Source organism: Balaenoptera borealis (assembly GCF_965194805.1).
Source record: "Balaenoptera borealis genome assembly, chromosome: 6".
NCBI lineage: Eukaryota > Metazoa > Chordata > Mammalia > Artiodactyla > Balaenopteridae > Balaenoptera > Balaenoptera borealis.
The window spans coordinates 91,460,543-91,476,251 of NC_138863.1; the positions used below are offsets into that span (position 1 = coordinate 91,460,543).

The 15,709-nt window shown below is 38.2% G+C and overlaps 1 long non-coding RNA gene across 3 annotated transcripts in view; it reads left to right on the plus strand.

The window, feature by feature from the left end:
- The window catches only part of LOC309630500, a 141,858-nt gene that overhangs the window by 39,982 nt on the left and 86,167 nt on the right, over positions 1 to 15,709 (plus strand). Inside the window, exon 4 of one of the 3 annotated variants that reach the window (XR_014245707.1) lies at positions 2,740 to 2,846. The exons of 1 other annotated variant lie outside the window; for it this stretch is intronic. This is a non-coding gene — a long non-coding RNA (uncharacterized lncRNA). Of the gene's footprint in view, positions 1 to 58; positions 6,226 to 15,709 lie in introns of those variants that run through there. One more of the 3 variants, XR_014245709.1, reaches the window with a different exon arrangement.

Below are 15,709 nucleotides of genomic sequence, written 5' to 3' on the forward strand. Positions count from 1 at the left end.
TGCAGTTAAATGCCTCATTAGACAACGTACTGAGTGATCATGACATTTTCTTCCCTAGAGTGTTTGCAGGAGGAAGGAAGGACCAAAATGATGTGGTTGACTCAGCAAACATTACTTAAGTCTTCATATGTGCCAAGCTCTATACTAGGTACTGGAATTCCAGGAAGAAGTAAGAAGAATCTTTGCTCACAGGTATTTGTGTTTGGACCCATATACGGAAACCAACTACCTATTTATTGATAAGTTTTCTGTTCTTCATATATTCTGTGAAATGTTAGGACTATTCAGAATCATCTGAATTACTGGCCTTTGAGTTCAGGATAAACCGAATAAACAACTCTATGATCAGTTGGGTTTAGTTTAAAGTATTTCTCTTCTTAATTCAGTAAAGCCAGATTTGCAATGCGTGAAGATCAGGATCTTCATTGGAATTATCTGAGATTTTTTTAAAAAATAAATTTATTTATTTATTGGCTGCATTGGGTCTTCGTTGCTGTGCGTGGGCTTTCTCTAGTTGTGGCGAACGGGGGCTACTCTTCGTTGCGGCACGCGGTTGCGGTGACTTCTCTTATTGAGGAGCACAGGCTCTAGGTGCGTCAGCTTCAGTATTTCTGCCATGTGGGCTCAGTAGTTGTCACTCGCAGGCTCTGGAGCGCAGGCTCAGTAGTTGTGGCGCACAGGCTTAGTTGCTCCGCGGCATGGGGGATCTTCCCGGACCAAGGCTTGAACCCATGTCCCCTGCATTGGCAGGTGGATTCTTAACCACAGTGCCGCCAGAGAAGTCCCTATCTGCGATTTTAAACATCACCAATTCCTGAACCTTATCCTGAGAGATTCTGATTTAATTGATCTGATATGGGCCTGAGCATCAGTCTTTTTAAAAACTCCCCAGGTGATTCCAATATGTGGGTAGGGTTAGATTTCATTGTATTTATTTGGTGCATTTCAGGAGCAACTGATATCACATATGCATTTAAAATTCTTTTTTAAATGAACGGGATTGAAATCCTATTTGATCTCTAACAACCAGCAGTCAACAGTACTGCTGATCACACATGTGATCAGCACTGCAGCCTGGCAGCCTGAAGCCCTCTGGCTGAGAGGTCTCTGAACACGCACAGCATTTAAACTGGGGAACTCTTGGATTGCAGACCCCTGTGCCGAAGCCAGTTAGAACCCACTCCTCATAATGCAAAGGTAGATGATTTTTTTGGAGGAGTCTCCAGTAGGATGATCATTGATGATCCACAGTGAGCCCCCGATGTTAAATGCAGCATATTCTACGTAGGTACTTGTGGGTTTTTTGGGGAGGGAAGGTCTCTATTTTAAATCAGATATTCAAAGGGGGCCGTGAAATCCTCTAGGAACGTTACAAGAACCACTGCCCAATAGTGTAAAAACACATGGAACACTGTATTTGGATAAGAAAGTGCTGGGTGCTTGGGAAGAAAGTGCTTGATGTCTCTCTAAAAACCAGTCTGATAAGAGTTTGGAGGGTGGTTCTTGACACTCCAGAAGAAATTTGAGAGTGCCTCCTACTTCTTCCCACTATGTTTCTAAGAATGACTCCACGGCAGAGGAAGGTGAATATGAAAGGCTGCAATATATCCAAGCATCTTTCTTTTCTGGAAGTGAGTCATTACAGTTTCTTCTTACTGCACTTTCTGTTCCTTCAGAATTTAAAACTTTTTTTCACTTCCTGTGTTTTGAACGTTTGCCATACACTTATTGTTGTTTGACATTATAGTTACATGTATTTGTTTCTTTGCTTATTGTCTGTTTTACTCAGTAGACAAGCACCGTGTAGCCTAAGACGCTATCTTATTACACTTATTTTAGTTTTCACTGATGCTGCTTAGGACAGTGCCTGACATGTATTAGATGCTCATGAAATGTTTGCCAAATGAACTGTGAATCATTGTTCAGTGTCATTTGCTGCTCTCCACTTCCTCACTTGGCTCTGGGGAAATTATTGCAATGTCCTGTCACTGTTCCCACTCATGGATATTTCTGGCTGAGACAATTCCAACAGAAGGGATATTTCAGAATATGGAATAAGCAGATAAATATATATAGCAGCACAACTGGCACATAGTCATGGTTGATTCCAAGGCATATATAGTTAGGTCTGGCATACTTCCTAAATGATTGATTGCTTGGTTAACTGAATGACAGAGAATGCTTGACTTTTTTCCCGGGAGTTTATGTATAATGGCTGGTGGGAAGCACAGGGAAGTTCAGTAGGAAAACCCAAAAATCATTGACATGGGAGTCCACATACTTGAGATCTAGATTGTGCTCTGCTGCTGTGAAACCTGGGAGCAATCAGTCTATCTCTGAGTGAGTGAGTTGAACCAGCTGATTTATAAGATCCTTTCCATATTTAATTTTTTTGTGATTTCAGCCATGTTTGCTTCCCAAAGCAAGGAAAGATATAATAAATACTGGGGATTGACATAGAATTCACATCTTTTGGAAACCTTTATAATAGTAACAAAGAGCAAAGGAGTTTAGCTTACTGTGATTGGGCTCATTTATAAGCGGTGTATGAGAGTCTTTTATGATTTAGTCTTTAAACTACACATCCCTTTCGATAGACTGAGTTTCTATTTTCTTATAATTCCTAAACTATGTCCAGCCCTCTCTGGGATGTTGTGCAAATTAACTCTTTTGTCTTGATAGAGTTTGATTCATCTTCCTGGAAAGAGTGGAGCTAGGTGTTCTTTTGCCCTTTCATAGGTTGCCATGCTGCTCTGAGCTTACCCGTATTCTAACACGACCCACAGCACTTTCCGCAATGTACTGTTTCCCACTGGAGAGACTAGGAGTGCCTACGGGAATGCATAGTAAGTACTCAGCCCACAGTAGCTGTTCCTTCAATTTTGGTTAAATGAATGAATAACTGAATGGAGCATTTTTCTATGGTTACAGTTAAATATATTAATAAATCAAAATTTCCCCTAATTTATTGATATTGGAATAAAGGTTGATTTTGGAATAGCACTATTAACAGTGGGATTATTCTTTTATTTTTGAAACCTCACTCCCCATGATCATCAAAACTTGACACTGAGGTTCAAATGGCAGCTGAACCGTATAGTATGATTTTATACTTCCATGTAAAAGCACATTACAGTGACAGGTAAACATCTCACCAAATATTAAATAGAAGAAACCTTGAATATAACTTGGTCATTTCGGTGGTAAGGAAACATAAGCCCAATAATTAAGGTAATTTGCCCAAAGTTCCTGATAGGGAATCCACAAATCTGAGACCATAACCCAAGCTTTCTCATTTCCGTCTTGTCCTTTAACCCTACTGCACGCACAGTATCTACTGCCTGTGCTTGGATTCCAAACGAAATAGGAAATTCCTGTTGCTTTTCCTCGTTCTCTACAGACTGGCCACATGTGGGGAATTTAACATGTTCAAGAGTGTCCTCTCCTTTATGTGCCTCACAGTGTTTCAGTGCAGTTCCCTTGCTGCTCTAGGCTTCCTCCCTCACCTCTTGCCCTCTTTGTACAGTCTCTGAATGGACCTGTAATTCAGGAACTGACAGGGAGTGTGAAAGGAGTGGGAAGGCAGCTGATGGAGTGGAGGACGGAGGGGAGCAGGGAGTCTGGAAACCGGCTGGAGGCAGCCACAACCTGGTGGCCTAAGCCCGCAGATGTATATTCTCATGCGTATGCTCATATGACAATCATATTGTACAGTTGCAGAGCCCTTTGCAGTCATCTCATGAGAGACGTATTATAGGGTGCGAGGTAGCCTGGGTTTAAGTGTTGGAATTACTAGTGTAATGATTTATGGTAAGTGATCTACTGTAAAACAATTGTGACTTTTTGACAGGCTATTTGACCTCTCTAAAGTTCAGTTTCTTGATCTATAAAATGAAGTGAATGGGTTTCCTAGAGCTGCTGTAAAAAAGTACCAGAGACTGGGTGGCTTAAACAACAGACATTTATTTTCTCGCAGTTCTGGGAGCTGGAAGTCCAAGATCAATGTGTTGGCAGGGTTGGTTTCTTCTTATGAGACCTCTCTCTTTAGCCTGCAGATGGCCGTCTTTTCCCTCTGCCCAGAGATAATTTTTCTGCTGTGTGTGCATGTCTGCGTTCAAATTTCTTCTTCCTACAGGGACACCAACCATATTAGATTATGAACCACTCTAAAGACCTCATTTTAACTTAATTACCACTTTAAAGACCTTATAACTAAATATTACATTGTGAGGACTTCAACATATAAAATTTGGAGGGACACAGTTCAGCCTGTAACAGAGAGTATATCTTATAACCTTCTTAAGGTTGAAGATCCAATGAGTTTTTATATGCAGAGTGCTTTTCAAAATATAATTTTCTATATAAATGAAGAGCCTGGCATTTGGCAATAGGAATGTTTAAATCCTTATTTTTAGAACTCACAAGCTGGATGGTTCTAGTGGCCATGTAAATGTTCACTTTCATGGATTTGTTACAGGGTGGTGATGTTTAAATATCTATATTAACACACTTCTATATATTATGACATTTATTTTTTCTTTCTCAGTATTTTATACACCTCCTTTCTTTCCCCATCTTTCACCAGTCCAACCCGTCCCCTGATGTGGGTTGCATAAGGTTGACAGAGTAGGAGTGGGAAGTGTGTAGACACAGATGGGATCTCCCTGCATTTTGCAACCCTAGATGCAGAGAGCGAGTGAGTACACACAAGGTCTAGGCAGACAGCACCTTGACAACCCCACAGGCATCTCTGTCCCCAGTGCGGCATGGAAACAGCAGCAGAGAGAGTTACAAGACCTTCAGGGTGAAGTGGACAAACATGAGGGATGTCGCTGCGGAAACCTCGTGGTCTGAATACCAGGAACCAGACAGAATGAAAGGTCTCTCAGAATTGCTATGTGGCCAGTGGACATCTAGGACTGTATCACAGCAGGAAACAGCTGGCACTATCACAATAGGATCATTTGAGGAGGGATTGTTTACAAGAGGAGTGATTACAAAGGTGTGGGCACAGGGTAGAGTGTAGGAACCCGGGGCTCACAGCTGCGGAGCTGTTACCACTGCTGGGCCCGATGGGATGAAGAGAGGGCAAGATTCTAGAAACTAGAAGAAAGAAGAGCACAGAAAGAAGGCTGATTCCATCTGGAAGCCAGAGGGAAGGGAACCTTGTTCATGTGCTCCATTCAGTTTAGGCTCCACGACAGAGTAGAGTGGAGATGGGTCGAGAATGAATCTGGAGGGGGCAAATGGAAGATTTTGGGGAGTGCAACTCCAATTTCTTGGCACTACATGTGGCTCTAGAACTTTGCCATAATCCTGGGGAAAGGGAGGAGTGTGGACACAAACTGGTTAATGTTGAGTTTCCACCGCTATGGCAGGATGGAAACTCGAAATAGAAAGTAAGCTGAATTACAGAAAAAGACATATGTTACACTTCTTGTAAAACGTAAGTTTTGGACCGAGAATTGTATTCACCACATATAATCCACAAGTCCAGGGTTATATATACCATATATATGTGTACACACACACACACACACACACACACACACAGAATACATGGGTTTTATCTCCACCAAATGACAATGGAAATAACATTTACATCGGGGTATAAAATAGACGAAAAAGTGCTGGCAAAGAGAAAGGAAGACTGAAATGAGTAAGAAATCAGTAGGAGTGCATTAAGTCAGAAATGTCAAGCAAGGAGCGAGGAAATGGAATTTGAAATGGCAGGAGCCACTGGTGTTATGAGCAGGAGACTTCTTGATTGACACCAGGCCTTTCCAGGCAGCAGCAGAGCGGCTCTTCGTCCTCGTCCAGGATGAGGCCGGGAGAGGGAGCAGCCCTCAGCCACCCAAGGAGAAGGCGAGAAGGAGGGTCTGCGTCTCTCTGAGACAGAGAGCAGCCTCATTTTCCAATTTCCCGTTCTCCCTTCCAGTGTACTTGCAGGCTGGCTGTGCCTTTATTCCTCACAGTAATCTCCTCTTTTAACCTAATCTGAGTGGGGCTCAGTTCCACGAGTGTCTATCATAAATTTTACAATTTTTTTTTTGTAGCCTATTTAAGTTTTTGAAGCTTAACCCCCATTCTTCAACATACAGAAAATGAAATCTAAAAATTGAGACAAATTTATCTGACTGATTATTCAGTCACTTCATGTTGGAAACTGTCATAATCAGGATTCTTTTACCTTCTTTCACCTGGGTTGAGGCTCTCAGGGCCTTAAGCTTTGATCACTGGTGGCATTAGTGAAGAGGAAATGTCCATTGTTAGTATTCTGTTTCACATTGAACTTGCATCCTTTAAGTTATAACCAGTATTATCTGATCCTAATGTTGTCCTTATTAACCCTGGTGATCTGTTGAGATGTCGTTACATCCTCATCTAACCTTTTGTGGGACAGTCACACCCTTTGTTTCAGGGTTCCCTCATCTCAGCCATGAGTCTTCCCTCCTCGTCACTTCAGCTTCACATGCACTTTTATTCTTGAAAAGTATAAAAGCTCCAAATTATAGTCTATGCTATATGCAGTCTGCGATTATGAAAATAATATTATTCCAGGAAAGGAATGATCATGAGAGAGAGGGAGAGAGAGAAAGAGAGAGAGATTGATTCTTTCCAACTAAGGGTATTTTTCAACAAACATGATTTTTGATTCAGAGTGACCTAGGTTCAAATTCTATCTGTTTTGGCTACTTATCGATTATACAGTGGTGGGCAGTTTAGTTAAAATTGCCCAACGTGTTTCCATAATTGCAAAGTTAGGAGAGAATGTCTATCTCATGGGGTTTTGAGAGGATAAAAGCACCTGGAACACTGTAAGCCCTTGGTAAATGTTACCTCTCTTCTACCTCATTCCATTAGTGATGTAGGTTTATTGTGGGCAAAGTGAGAGGAAGGGACTGATGGTGAATTAAAATGTGGAAATTTTTTTTTCTGTTACTCTCTATCCTCCTTTGTGCATCCTTCTCTCTTGTCTTGGAAATCTCCACAGCCCAGTAGGTAAGGGAGACAATCTGGGGAGGGTTGCAGAGGGATCTTTAATTGAGGCTCTTCTTCCAAAAGCAGACCAGGTACAACGGATAATATCTTTGATACATTTTGGTGCTTTGTAAAATTAAACTTTATTATGTATAAAAGTTTTATACATCATAAAGGAGACATTGTGAGTCGATGAGAAAGAGAACAATCATTTTATAAATCTTATTTGGGCAATTGTTTAGCTACTTGGAGAAAAATTCAACTTGGATTCTCATTGAACAGCATAAACCAAAATATCAGGATTAAAAAGGTAACTGAACAATGTCAAACTTAATAGACTTAAAAGAAATAAAAGGTAATTATTTTCCAATTTCTAGATAAGGGAGGAATAATTCATAAAGAAAAAGAATAATAGTTTTGACTATAGAAAAATATAAAATTTCTCAAAATCAGGAGTATTATGAACAAGTTTAAAACTAGAGAAACTAAGTTATTTAACTACGTATATGACAAATTATTAATAACTTTAATATTTAAAGCAGTTATATAGATTGATAGGACTCCAACTTGTACAAAAGACATGGACAGATAATTTATTTAAAAGGTACAAATGATTAATATATGCTTTAAAATGTATAATGTTACTAAATGCTCAAAAAGTTAAAGGTAAAATGAGGTAACATTTTCATCTATTGAGTTATAAAATATGAGAAAACCCAGTGTTGCTGAGGATCACTTCTCGTATAACACTGGTGAAAGCATCCATTGGTATGCCACGTTGGAGAGTAATTTGACAATATTATGAAAAACCTTATGAATGCTTAGATTGTTTAACCAAGAAACCCAGTCCCAGGGCATATATGATAACACAACATTTTGAAATTTAAAAAAGCTTTATTACAATAATAGCTTTAATTCATTAATTGCTTACCATGTGACAGGCTTTACTTACGTCGTGTAATTCACTTTTCAGCAAAGCTCCTAAGTAGCTGAGCCAGGATTTGAACTTACATCTGTCTGCTTCAAATTCTGCTTGGACTCTTCGTTACTATTTTATTTTACTCATAGATATCTTTCATGATATAATTGGAAACACTTTAAATCTATTAATAATGTAATATTGTTAATTTTCTTATTAATTAATTCTAATTAATTTTCACAGTAAAATAAACTATGGTGGGCCCACTGTATATATTGCCATGCAGCTAGAGATGGCATGGAAACTGCATTTTCTTTTTTCTAAAATTTTTTTATTGAAGTATAGTTGATGTACAATATCGTGTAAGTTTCAGGTGTACAGCACAGCAATTCAGTTATACATATATACTATATATATATATATATATATATATAAAACATATGTGTGTATATATATATATATATTCTTTTTCAGATTCTTTTCACTTATAGGTGGAAAGTGCTTATTCTTAATCATTTCAAGTGAAAATAGTGTAAAACAAATTTGTATATTTCTAAGATTGTAACTATTTAAAGAAGATAGATACAAGGAAGGAATACAAGTTAATAGTAGTTGCTTTGATTTGTGAGACTGTACTGGTCCATTTTGTCTCTGAACTTTTTGGGGCTTTTCAAATTTTTGCAATCAGAATCGATTATCTTATGCTCAGGAAAAAGTAAATTTGAGTTAAAAAGTTCGTGGAGGCTTTTATGCTCTCAGGACATAATTGGGAATGTATTGTCTTCATTAGGTTAAATTCTTAGCTGTTCGCCAAAAGAAAAATGCTATAAAGATTGACAAATCCAATGAGAAGAGGCAATGGTTCTGAGGTTAGGTTATTATTAAAATGTTTAATTAGACAAAATTTGTTAGTGTCATGTAAATAAACAAGAATATCTGTATCAGTATTATAGAATGAAAACATATGACTTAGCTGTTGAAAATACAGGTAAGGGATTGAGAACCAAGTTATAAATCTAATAGTTAAGTTTCCAGCATAATCAGAAAACAGTTTGTCTTAGTAATGACTTGCCCTGTGAGTATATATGATGTCTAGGAAATTAACTATCTCAACAAATTGATTGAGAGTTTCCTTTGTAGACTTACATGGCAAAACAAGGATAAATATTTTTTAGGTGCTATCATTAAAACCTGCTTAACCTGATTTTTTTTGGAAAAAAGAATAGAATAAAGTTCTATCTTTTTTGAGCTCCATGTATTAGCTTTAGAAAATAGCTTTACCATAACACATGTAGAACAAAAACAGTGATTTTATAATTATTTTTATCCCGTATCCCCTGCACTGGCAGGCTTATTCTTAACCACTGCGCCACCAGGGAAGTCCCAACAATATATATTATATACCAAAGACTCAGAAATATCTGTGCACTAATCTATTAACTTAATCATTTAAAGCATATTATAAAGCATATTTTGTTTTATTCTTACATCTTTCTTTCTTTTTGTTTATTTGAGGGTTTTTTGTTTGTTTTCTTTTTGCTTCTTGAGTTAAGCACTTGATGCATATATTTTATTTTATTTTATTTTTAATATTTATTTACTTTTTGACTGCGTCAGGTCTTAGTTGCAGCACGTGGGATCTTTCATTGCTGCACCCCGGCTCTTCTTTGCAGCGTGCAGGCTTCTCTCTAGTTGTGGTGTGAGGGCTCCAGAGCAGGTGGGCTCAGTAGTTGCAGCACGTGGGCTTAGTTGCCTCGCGGCATGGGGAAATCTTAGTTCCCTGGCCAGGGGTTGAACCGGTATCCCCTGCATTGCAAGACCAATTCTTAACTGCTGGACCGCCAGGGAAGTCCTGATGCATATATTTTAAATCTTTATTGTTTTTCAATAAATGCCTTAAGGTTATAAATTGCCTTCTAAAAAACTCTTGAGTTGTATCCCACAAGCTCTAAAATGATGTAATTCATTACCACATAGTTCTAAATACTTCGACTTTTGCATTGGGATTTCATGCTTAATCCAGAAATTGCTGAAGATATTTTAAGAAGTATTGTATGACACTGTGTGTTCCCGAAGGACCATAGCTAATTCATTGCATGGCATACAATGGTTATTCCATAAAAGCTGGTTTATTAAGTGAATTGAATTTTTTTTCAAAATCACTCAGACTATGGCAGAAATGAAGCTAAAATATGTATCTCTTAACTTTCTTAGTCAGATTTATTGAGGTATGATTTATATACAGTAAAATTCACCCTGTTTATGAACTTGATGAGTGTATACAGACGTGTAACCACTGCTACAATTAAGATTTAGAAGAGTTACATCCCCCCAAAATTCCTTTGCGCCTTCTTCCACCTCAAGGCAACCAGTGAACTCTCTTTTTGTCACTATAATTTTGCCCTTCTAGAATATCATATGAATAGAAGCATATAGTATATAGCCTTTTGTGTCTGCCTTCTTTCACTTACTGCATTTGTGATCCCTTCATGTTGTTGTGCTTAATAGTAGATTATTCCTTTTTATTGGTGAGTAGTAGTCCACTGAATGGCTATCATATAGTTTGTCATCCATTCACCAGCTGATGGACGTTTAGGTTATTTCCCTTTAGGTTGTTTTTAGAAATTTTATGAATTGCTAGGTTATTTTAGCAAATTTATGGGTTGCTTAATTATGAACAAGGCTGCTATAAACATTTGTGTACAGGTTTTGTGAGGACGTAAGCTTTCATTTCTCTTAGACACATACCTAGGAGTGATATTGCTGGCTGTTCTGATAATTGTATGTTGTTGGTGGCGGTTAGGGGAGGTAGAGGAGGACAATGTAGGTTCTCTGCTGTCCTGGTGCGCGAGAGAGTTTCCTGGCCCTTCCCAGCAGAGACAGCACACCTTTAATGGCATTAATATAGGATTCTGGGGCTGGCTGTCCTCCAGGGGTAGAGGATTTTTTCTTCTACATTCTTCTGTCCGCAGTGGGTCTTCACCTCTGCTCTTCTCACAGCAGCTTCAGGCTTTTGCTATTTGTGAGAGGATGGTCTGGGCCAGGTACCTGGGGTTCATGCTTTCCCCGTAGCAGCAGCTGTTCCGCTCCTGCTGGCCTGCACCCGCCAGGGGCACTCTCTCAGAGTGTCCACTGTGCCCTCATATTTGTCCTGAGCCCCTGCTGGAGTTTATGGGAAAGAACCTGGAGTAAGTATTAACTCCTCTTGTGTCTGGGGCTGCCAGGATGGTTCTATCCTGTCATACTACCCACACTTAGCCCTTTACTGGTTCTTTAAAGGGTCAGTTGATTTTTCTTACTCAGTTGCATGGCGACCAGTGCCTTTTCTCCCATGTTCTGTTACCTGTGAGCTAGTCCACTGGTGCTTGATTTAATTCAATTTCTTTCAAATATAAAACTCAATTAAAAGCAATTCCACACAGTTTAATTTCCTGTATGATAATTACTGTGGATTTCCTATTGGGGCATCCATGGAAGAGAAGTTAGATGATAGAAGAGGAGCAAAGTCTGAATCCAAAGAAATGTGCTTCTCAAACTAGTCTCCCACACGCCCATAAAACAATGGGGTTTTGCTACAGAATTTCACTAGGTTGGTATGTTCCCAAATACTCAGAAAATAGTTAAGTTTGTGAGTAGAATTTTCTGAATTCTAAGTTTTTACCTCATAATTTGTTATTCTGGTAAAACCTTGGCAACTGCTGCTGATTATTTGCTCAGTGGCTCATGCAGCTGGGTAAACAATGAGCATGAAAATGGCAAATTGGACAGCCAATCAAGCTCTTTCATCACATGATAAAGTAATTGGGTTCATCTTATATGGTTTTAACTTAATAAAATGTTTTCCTGAAAATTTTTGTGTGTTTTGGGAATGTGGAGACCTGTATCATTTTAGAGATTAAAAAAATTTGCATTGCCTACAGAAACTCAGAGTAGTCTTGTGGAAAAATACTGCAAAGCAAAGGAGAGGATGTAGCCAAAAATTAGGGTCAGCAAAAGATCTTTGATTCCAATTGCATGTTATTTCTGTTACTGTGCAAATTTTTACTGCATGTTATTTCAAGTCATTTGAAAAGCCAGGATTTCAACCAAATCTATTTGAAGACCTACAGGGAAGACATGTTGATCCTAAATTACAAACCTTGTATCTAATTGTGAGGGGGTGGGGTGTCACATTTTAATTCATGCTAACTTTTATCTTGGAGAGGGTGTGGGAAGGCTTCCAGACTGATTTGAAAACAACTGAAACATATCCAGAAGAATTTTCAACTTTTGTAAAATTCAGTGAGTGAAATACATAATTCTGCAAGACATCGGGTGTCTGTACATATTAGAGTTGAAGGCATTCTGGGACATAAGATCCCTCTCCAAATCTGGAGTTGATTTATATATTACTTTTTTGTTTAAACATATACAATATAAATATAAATTGGTTGGTACCCCTATATATTTTATAGTAATATTTTCTGCTAGAAAATGTGTTTCTAGTTTATCAAATGGAACTAAATATATCAATTTTGTGGCATTCCATGAAGAGTGCTATGATTTCCAAGCAATTCCTCACCTGTGTTTGAGTTGGCTTTAGGGAGTTTTCACATGACTTACTTTGGATGTTGGGGCATAGTCTTGAATTTGGCCCTGAGAAGTGATCCTGCTTAATTTCTTCGTCTGTGAAATGGGAGTGATAATAGTGCCTCGTTCACAGGATTATTATGAGGATTCAACTTAACTTGTAACTGCTTGTTTCAATGCCTGACCATAGTAAGCCTTCATTTAGAGTTTAGCTGTTATTAATATCTGAAGCATAGAAGTGGTCGTGGGCTTGTTTTGCAGGCCCTGTAAAAAAAGCTATGCATCATTGTAGAGATACCTCCAATTAAACTGGAGGAAACAAGAGTTACAATATTCCATGGCTTATTAACTTACAGCATCTATCGTGAGGACCAACTGAGATAATGCTCATTTTTCTACGTTGCAAATTTAAAATACCTTACACACATATTATTTTTGGGTTGCAAAATTAACATCCATTCACACCAAGAAAGAAACTGACTTTGTTATTTTATATACTCATCACTGTAAGAGAAAATGTCAAGTTTTATATATTTATATTTTATATATATGTATATATTTTTTTACTGTTTTATTCTCCTAGGTTTCATTTTTTTAAAAATAATAGCTTTTCTAACCTTGAATAAGGTTAGTAAGAGATCTCTTTTCATAATGTCTTTCACATCTGACAAGCATGTATATTGATGCGGGGTTTTAGGTCAGTTAAGATTGTATAGCAAACTCGGTCATTATGTAGCATCCCACACCCCAGAATTCCAAAATGGTCCTTTGGGTAGGCAAGCCTCCCTGCCCAGGGTGTGAGTCTGACTCTGCCGAGGGTTTTCTGTTATCATCTTTCTCTGTAGAACCAGAAGAGGGAGCACTGGTCTCTCTCTATCTAAACAATCATAGTAGCTTTTAAACATAAGGTGGGCCTTTCATGATTAAATTTTTTTTTTTAAAAGATGGAGTTTGAATAAAGATGTAAAATTCAAAGTGTGAATATCCATTAATTATCTTAATAATTCTGGCAAGTTTAACCGGATTCAAAGTGGAAATGTTCTTTTAAAGACTACACGTTTTCATGGAGTGAATCTGGGTGCTACTGAATAACTTTACCACAACATAATTTAGAATATATTAGTTGTTGGAAGTAGAGGGGAGGAGGAAGCTGACAATGACTGAAATCATTTAATAAATATTTATTGAGTACTTGCTACGTTTTGGATCATGAGCTAAATTATGGTGCTACTTAGATGAATCAGACTCAGTCTGAAGAGTCAGGCAGGGAGGAGAAGTTTGGGGAAAGTCACTTGAAGAAAATATTGTCTAATTTCTAAGTAAGAGGCTTAAAATAGAATGTTTGTTGAATGAATAAAAGAGGGACAATAATAAGTATATTAATAATACAAAATTTAACATTTTAACATGGTACTCTAGAGATATGGTGCTTCCACATGCATTACTGATTTAATTAGACTTAGTAGAGGTTTAAAGTTTCACAAAGAGTAAGTAGCAAGCTAGGTCTCTGATTGCAAATTGTAGACCTTTACCATTGCTTTATTCTTACTATGTAAGGTTTTTACAATTTGTCTTTTAAAAGTAAAGAATAGGGACTTCTCTGGTGGCACAGTGGTTAAAAATCCACCTGCCAATGCATGGGACACAGGTTCGAGCCCTGGTCCAGGAAGATCCCACAGGCCGCGGAGCAACTAAGCCTGTGCTCCACAACTACTGAGCCTGTGCTCTAGAGCCCACGAGCCACAACTACTGAGCCCATGCGCTGCAACTACTGAAGCCCGCACGCCTAGAGCCCGTGCTCCACATCAAGGGAACCCACCACAATGAGAAGCTCGCACACCGCAATGAAGAGTAGCCTACGCTTGCTGCAACTAGAGAAAGCCCGCACGCAGCAACGAAGACCCAATGCAGCCAAAAATAAATCAATAAATAAATTTATAATAAATAAATAAATAGATAGATAAATTAAATAAAAGTAAGGAATATCTGCTTGCAAGTTAGTTCTTATAAAATGAACATATTGCTTTAGTATTGGACAATAATCTCTTTCAGAAGTTATTTTCCCAATTAGTGGAAACTATTAAGTACTTATGTTTAGAAGATCAAGAAGGTTGATCAGGGGAAATATATCTATTTCCTTTAATAAAAAAGCCTAACAAGAGTTTCCTTGAGGTCATTAGACAAATCTTAGTTGAAGGGAGTACAGGGTCATAACGTTCAGAAAATTTCATATACTGAGAAGAAATGGTCCAAGAAATTTTAGTAGTAAGTCTGATAGTTCATCTGGGAAAATATACCATGTATATCTGTGTTCAAAAATTTTTTAAAAATTGGTTAGATCAGGCAGTTTACCTAATATGCAGATCTAAGTTCTGGACCAGAAGAAAGTTACCTAAATAGTTAACTTTGAATTCATTAAACTTTGTGAATAAAGCAAGCTTTGGGATATTAAAGAAGTAAAGTAAATTGATATTATGATACATTTTGGAGACAATAAATAGGCACCTGGATCTTTCAGACTTACTCTTACCAAGGATGGATAAGAACTCAAGATGGATCAAATGCAATTGAAACATGTGAGGTTATGAGAATTTGATGTGGGAATAGAAAAACTACAGCTGACCCAGCTTTATGTTACTTTTTTTTAATGCTTTAGTGAATAATCTTTTATTTATTTATTTATTTATTTTTGGCTGCGTTGGGTCTTCGTTGCTGCGCATGGGCTTTCTCTAGTTGCAGCAAGTGGGGGCTACCCTTTATTGCGGTGCGCAGGCTTCTCACTGCGGTGGGTTCTCTTGTTGTGGAGCATGGACTCTAGGTGCCCGGGCTTCAGTAGTTGTGGCACATGAGCTCAGTAGTTGTGGCTCGTGGGCTCTAGAGCACAGGCTCAGTAGTTGTGGTGCACGGGCTTGGTTGCTCCGTGGCATGACCCAGCTTTATGTTAGATACAGGTTATTTCAATTTTACTTGAGACAGGACATGGACTTTATTTTTCTTTTTTTTTGGCGTAAAACAACCATTTTATTGTCTCTCTCAGTTCTGTTGGCTGCCTGGGCTCAGTTGGGAGGTTCTTGCTCAGGGTTTCCTTTTATTTTCTTAACATCTTCACCCATTTGTCCCACCCACCCCCCACCACCTCCGGCCACCTCTGGCAACCACCAATCTGTTCTGTGTCTGTGAATTTGGTCTTTTTAGATTCTGCATAATGAGATCATACAGTATTTGTCTTTTACTGTCTGA